Below are 6522 nucleotides of genomic sequence, written 5' to 3' on the forward strand. Positions count from 1 at the left end.
TCCATCCCAGGACCCTGAGATCATGACCTAAGCCAAAGGCAGACACTTAACCACCTGAGCCGCCCAGGTGCCCCTGTTTTCAAGGCTTAAAAGGAATGACATGTCGGACATAATGACTGGCCCCTCACAGGCACTTACTGCACAGTAACTGGTGCCTCATCAAAATGACATTTCCCCTGGCGGGTCTCTGGTCACATTCTGCTAGAAGCAGCAGATGCCAGGATTGTTCTGGGATCATCCTCAGAGCCATTGCCACAAGGTGTTAACAGTAACTTGAGTGGGTATCCTACAAAACAAGATTTCTTATCAGCCCCAGGAAATGTAAATATTCCCCAGGATCTTGGTTGTGACTCAAGGGTCATGAGGCATTATGAACTCCGGGTGCCTTCTCCTCCTCCTCATTGCCCCCAGGACAGACATCAGCAGCCTCTTCCTTGCTGGCTAGATTGACTTGGCATCTGGAAGAAATGTGTCTGAGGAAACCAGTGTGCAGAAGAGGTTACCCTTGCTGTCCAGGCTGATGGAGCTGTGAATGTGGGACCAACTGGGAAACAGGAGAAGGAAGGATGGCATTTTATAGTCCCTACAGTGCCATCTGGCTGTCCCCACCCATTCTTGTGACTGCTAGAAGGATCCCTAGGGGCTTCAGACCTGAACAGAGGTGGCCCTGGGCTCAGATCTGGCCTTCAAACAGGAGATGACAAGACTATGGTTCTTTGGACAAAGTGCTGCCTTAGACGGCTTTGTAAGCTATAAGGTCTGGGTTAAGTGGGGCACCCTTCTATCCCCAAAGATGCACATATCCACTCAGATACATACATACTAATATGCATAACATACCTGACATGTGCTTATGAGAGATGAGAGTGCCTGGGTTCAAACCCTACTGTTGCCTCTTCCTAGTAATGTGACGTGACCACTCCTCTTCTGGAGATACCAGAACCTCACCAGTCATGTTTTCCCACCCCTTCCTTGCCTCACACGAACAAAGATGTTTGGAAGGTCAGCACTGGGACAGAAGGGAACTTGAACCCCTGGTGGGCTCCAAAGGTGCCAGGGAGGGAAGAAGGCAGAAGAAAGGGGGCACAGACAGGCTCCTAGGGTTGGCCACTTTCTTGAGATGTGCTCTGTCTCTAGTCTCCCACTTCACATGGACCCAGACCAAGCCTGAGCCAGGCAGAGTCTGGTAGTCATGAGTGTGGATTCGGTGGGCGCCAGACCCTCCCAACACAGTACTTCTTTCCATGGGAGGATGTGACCTGGATGCTGACTCATTGACTGACAACCGTCCATTGGAGACAACCGTCCAGTGGTGCCAAGGTCGGCACATGCTTGTGGAGGTACACTAGTGGGACCTCCCGAGGCAGGATGGTTTGCTGCTGGTGACAGAAGGAAGCTGTGTGTGGGGAGAGTGGAGGGAGAGGCCAAGGAAATGAGAAGATGTCCAAGTTCTAAGTGTTGCCAAGTCTCCACCACACTTCCAGGCTCCCCTCCTCCTGTTTGTTCCAGGAGGTGAAAATTTGGACATTCTCAGAGGCCGATTTCTTAGAACTGGAACTTCTTAACCCTGTTAGAAAGGAAATGAGGTTTGTCTGGCTGAGCGGGTCATGCCAGACAAGCCTCATTTCCTTCTCTGGCAGAGTCCCCAGGCAGGGAGCGTGGCTGTTGCCTTCATCTGGGCTCAGGAAACTGTACGCGAGCTGTGAGGCAGAGGAACCTTCAGGGCATGGTTGTTATGGGGAGTGTTAGGGTCAGTAGACCAGAAACCAAAGGGCTATGACACTCCAAGGACATCTGCCCTTGAGCAAGATGTATGCCAGGTCACCAGGAAGATGGCCAGGAAAAGGCTATACAAACAGCAATCATTACTTCTGGCTCTTTCTGCTTCCCACTCACTGTGTAATCCTCAGCAAGTTGATTTGCCTCCCTGAGCCCTCAGTTTGCTCTTCCTCTGTTTTAGAACTTGCTCTCAGAATCCACGTCTGATCTCCCCATGGTTCTGCCCTTCCCCCAGTAGGAAATGTCCTGATTTTGGGTTTCCCCCTGTTCTTGAGGTGAACTCTTCTTATCACCTTGAAGGAAGTCACTTTATCTCTTGCGTCTTCATTTATAAAAATAGCAGGACCAGGGCGCTTGGGTGGCTCAGTGGGTTAAGCCTCTGCCTTCAGCTCAGGTCATGATCTCAGGGTCCTGGGATCGAGCCCCGCATCGGGCTCTCTGTTCAGCAGGGAGCATGCTTACACCCCCCCCCCCTGCCTCTCTGCCTACTTGTGGTCTTTGTCTGTCAGATAAATAAATAAAATCTTTAAAAAAAAATAATAGCAGGATCACCCCCACCCACCCTGTGCAAATCAAAACCATGCTGAGATACCACCTTGCACCAATTAGGATGGCTGTTACAAAAAAAACAACAACAGGATAAGTATTGCTGAGGATGTAGAAAAATTGGAACTCCTGAGCCCTGCTGAGGTAGGAATGTAATATGGTGCAGAACCTGTGGAAAATCACATGGTGATTCCTCAAAAACTTAAACATAGAATTGCCATATGGGGGGCGCCTGGGTGGCTCCGTGGGTTAAAGCCTCTGCCTTCTGCTCAGGTCATGACCCCAGGGTCCTGGGATCGATCCCTGCATTGGGCTCTCTGCTCAGTGCAGAGCCTGCTTCTCTCTCTCTGTCTCTCTCTCTCTCTCTCTCTCTGCCTACTTGTGTTCTCTGTCTGTCAAATAAATAAATAAAATATTTTAAAAAAATAATTGCCATATGGTCCAGTAATTCCACTTAAGGGTATATATGCAAAAGAAATGAAAACAAGGACTTGAACAGCTATTTGTATACCCGCGTTCACAACGGCCTTATTCACAACAGCCAAAAGGTGGAGATGACCCAGTTGTCTGTCAACAGAGGAATGGATAAACAAAATGTGGTGTATACAGACAGTGGAATATCATTCAGCCTTAAGAAGTAAGGAAATTCTGGGGCGCCTGTGTAGCTCGCTTGGTTGGGCATCTGACTCTCGGGTTCAACGCCTATATGATCTTGGGATCATGAGATTAAGTCCTGCGTTGGGCTCTCTGCGTGGCCAGGAGTCTGCTTGGGACTCTCTCTCTCTCTCTCTCTCTCTCTCTCTCTCTCTCTCTCTGAAATAGATAAAGGAATAAAATCTTAAAAAAAAAAAAAAAATTCTGGGGTGCCTGGGTGGCTCAGTGGGTTAAAGCCTCTGCCTGCAGCTCAGGTACATGATCCCAGGGTCCTGGGATCAAGCCTCGCCTCGGGCTTTCTGCTCAGCAGGGAGCCTGCTCCCCCCCCCCCCACCCCTCTCTCTCTGCCTGCCTTTCTGCCTACGTGTGATCTCTGTCTGTCAAACAAATAAATAAAAAATCTTTTTAAAAAAAATTCTGACACACACTACAACATGGATAAACCTTGAAGACATGCTGAGTGAGATAAACAAGTTACAAAAGAACAGATATTACAGGAGTCCACTCACTATATGAGGTATCTAAGTCCTCACATTCACAGAGACAGAAAGTCGGGTGATGGTTGCCCTGGGGCCACAGGGGAGAGTGAGCAGAGGGAAGAATGGGGAGTTAGTGTTCACTGAGGCCAGAGTTTTAGTTGTATAAGATGAAAAAGGTCTGAAGATGGATGATGGTGATAGTTGCATATGAAGGTACTAACACCAGAGAACTATGTACTTAAAAGTGGTTAAAATGATAAATTCCATGTTACATATATTTGCTATGGACTGAATGAGTCCCAAATTTATGTTGAAACTTTATTCCCAATATGATGGTATTTGGAGCTGGAGCCTCTGGGAGGTGGTTACGTCATGAAGACAGAGCCCTCATGCATAGGATTAGTGTCCTCATGAAAGAGACCCAGAGAACTCCCTCATCCCTTCCTCCACCTGAGGTTATTGCAAGAAAGCGAGCAGTCTGAACCGGGAAGCAGCCCCTCACCAGACATCAAATCTGCCAGCACCTTAATCTTAGACTTCCCAGCCTCCAGAACTGTGAGAAATAACATTCCCGCTGTTGATAAACCATCCAGTCTGTTATTTTTGCGATAGCAGCCTGATAAGACTAGGATAGTATATTTTACCACAATTTTTTTTTAAAAGGAGGCAGCTCTCTGTGGCCCAACTTGAACTCCTCCCGCTCTGGGGGTGGCTGAGTGTGGCGGTGTGAGTCCAGCAGCCCCCTGGAGCTCTCCAGAGTGTCAGAAGTGCTGGCCAATTGGGGCATGCCATCTGGGGATGTGCAAACCGTGGGTGCTCAGCTTGACTGTTGACTCCAGCTTGGTGCTCTGCCCGCCATGACCGGCTTTTCAGTCACCACCTTGGCCAAGACAAACACCCTTTCCTAAGGAAGCCAGGTGCAGCAAAGCTATGACATAGGCACAACTAAGACATATCCCTTCGCCAAGGGGGTCTGAGTGGAGAAGGTGAAGCTTGGACTCTGGCAGTTAAGATATCAGGACTAAGGGGCAAGGAGGCGCTTATTCCCAGAGTGCCCCCTTGGTTCCCATTCACTGTTGGCAGAAAGTAGGGGTTGAAGTGGAGGCTTTTTTTTTTTTTTAAAGATTTTATTTATTCATTTGAGAGAGAGACAGTGAGAGAGAACATGAGCGAGGAGAAGGTCAGAGGGAGAAGCAGACTCCCCATGGAGCTGGGAGCCCTATGTGGGACTCGATCCCGGGACTCCCGGATCACGACCCGAGCCGAAGGCAGTCGTCCAACCAACTGAGCCACCCAGGCGCCCCGAAGTGGAGGCTTTTTAAAGGAAGAAATGACAAGCTGGGCCAGATTACACCTAGGCATGGAAACAGTCACCTAGACGGGTTCTGTCCCGATGAAGGGGAAGTCCCCCAAGGGTCAGCAGGGAGAGCACAGATGAGTTCTGGAGGACAGGAGGGACTCTTTGGAGAGATGGTCCTATGACGTGGTGTGGGTGAGGCCAGGGGAACCTCCACCCCCATGCTGCTAGACTGGTACAACCTTTCTATGAGTGGACTGTAGAGCAGTTACTCCTTTTTTTTTCTTTCTAAGATTTATTTAGAAAGGGAGGGGGGCGCCTGGGTGGTTCAGTCATTAAGCATCTGCCTTTACCCCAAGTCATGATCCCAGGGTCCTGAGATACTCAGAGCCCTATCTCAAGATCCCCACTCAATGGGAAGTCTGCTTCTCCCTTTCCCACTCCCCCTGCTTCTGTTCCCTCTCTCGTCGTGTTTCTCTCTGTCAAACAAATAAATAAAATCTTTAGAAAGAGAGGTGGGGGGCGCCTAGGTGGCTCAGTAGGTTAAAGCCTCTGCCTCCAGCTCAAGTCATGACCCCGGAGTCCTGGGATTGAGCCCCACATCAGGCTCTCTGCTCAGCAGGGAGCCTGCTTCCCTTCCTTTCTTTCTGCCTGCCTCTCTGCCTGCTTGTGATCTCTGTATGTCAAATAAATAATTAATAAAATCTTAGAGAGAGAGAGAGAGAGAGTGCACATGCGTGTACTTGAGCCAGGGGATGGACAGAGGGAGGAGAGAAAGAACCTCCAGCAGACCCCCCACCAACCCACTGAGCATGCAGCCCAATGCGGGGCTTAATCCCATGACCCTGAGATCATGACCTGTGCTGAAATCGAGAATCAAGATGCTTAACTGACTGAGCTCCCCAGGCGCCCCAGCAGAGAAGTAAATCTTAAAAGCGGACCTATCCCTCGACCTTGCACTTCAGCTTCTAGGAATTTATCTGAAGAAAACAAAACTGCACACCAAGATGTATGTTTTAATCAGCCAGTGCTTGTAAGCTGAACACTTCGAAGCTACCGTCAATGGGGGACTAGGGAAAATGAGGGGCATCCGAGCAATTATGTACAGTGTGACCATTGAGAATGATGAAGCGGATCTATATTTATCGACTGGGAAGAGGTATAAGGGAAAAAAAGCAAGCTACACAATGGTATTTCCATATACAGCAGGGAAGTGTATGAATAATTTAGGGCAGAAATTACTCTGTAATTGTTTTTGGGAGCAGATGCATGAGCAGTAGAATGAAGAGATGATCTTCCCTTCTCTGCACAGACTGGACAGCCAGGCTTCCATTCTCCCATTTGGGGGTAACAATCTTTAGGGTTTGGGGGGTTGCCTGAGGGCTGAGGCCATTGAAAGAATGAGCTGGATACTCCCCTGGGGTGGGGGTTGCATTCCCTGCTAGTGCCCTGACTTGGAAGGAAGCTGGGGCTTCCTCCCACAGGGAATGATGGAGGCCTGCGGCCTGTTCACCCATGGTAGGATGTGGCATTCTGTGGGAAGGCGGCATGCTGTGGGGATGTTCACGGAGGCCAGATGGCTGGGGCTGATGAGCTTCTAGCTATTCTCTCAGATTTAGAAAAATAAAGTTAGGACATTGCTTGCGACTCCTCCCTGAGCACAATGGGGTAATGGAAGTATTTGAGATCAAAAAGAAAGGGAGGGGACACTGTTCCCTGGCTCTCAAGGAGCAAGACTGGCCTGAGGCACCTAATCAGGACTCTGTG

Source organism: Mustela nigripes, chromosome 9 (assembly GCF_022355385.1).
Source record: "Mustela nigripes isolate SB6536 chromosome 9, MUSNIG.SB6536, whole genome shotgun sequence".
Lineage (NCBI taxonomy): Eukaryota > Metazoa > Chordata > Mammalia > Carnivora > Mustelidae > Mustela > Mustela nigripes.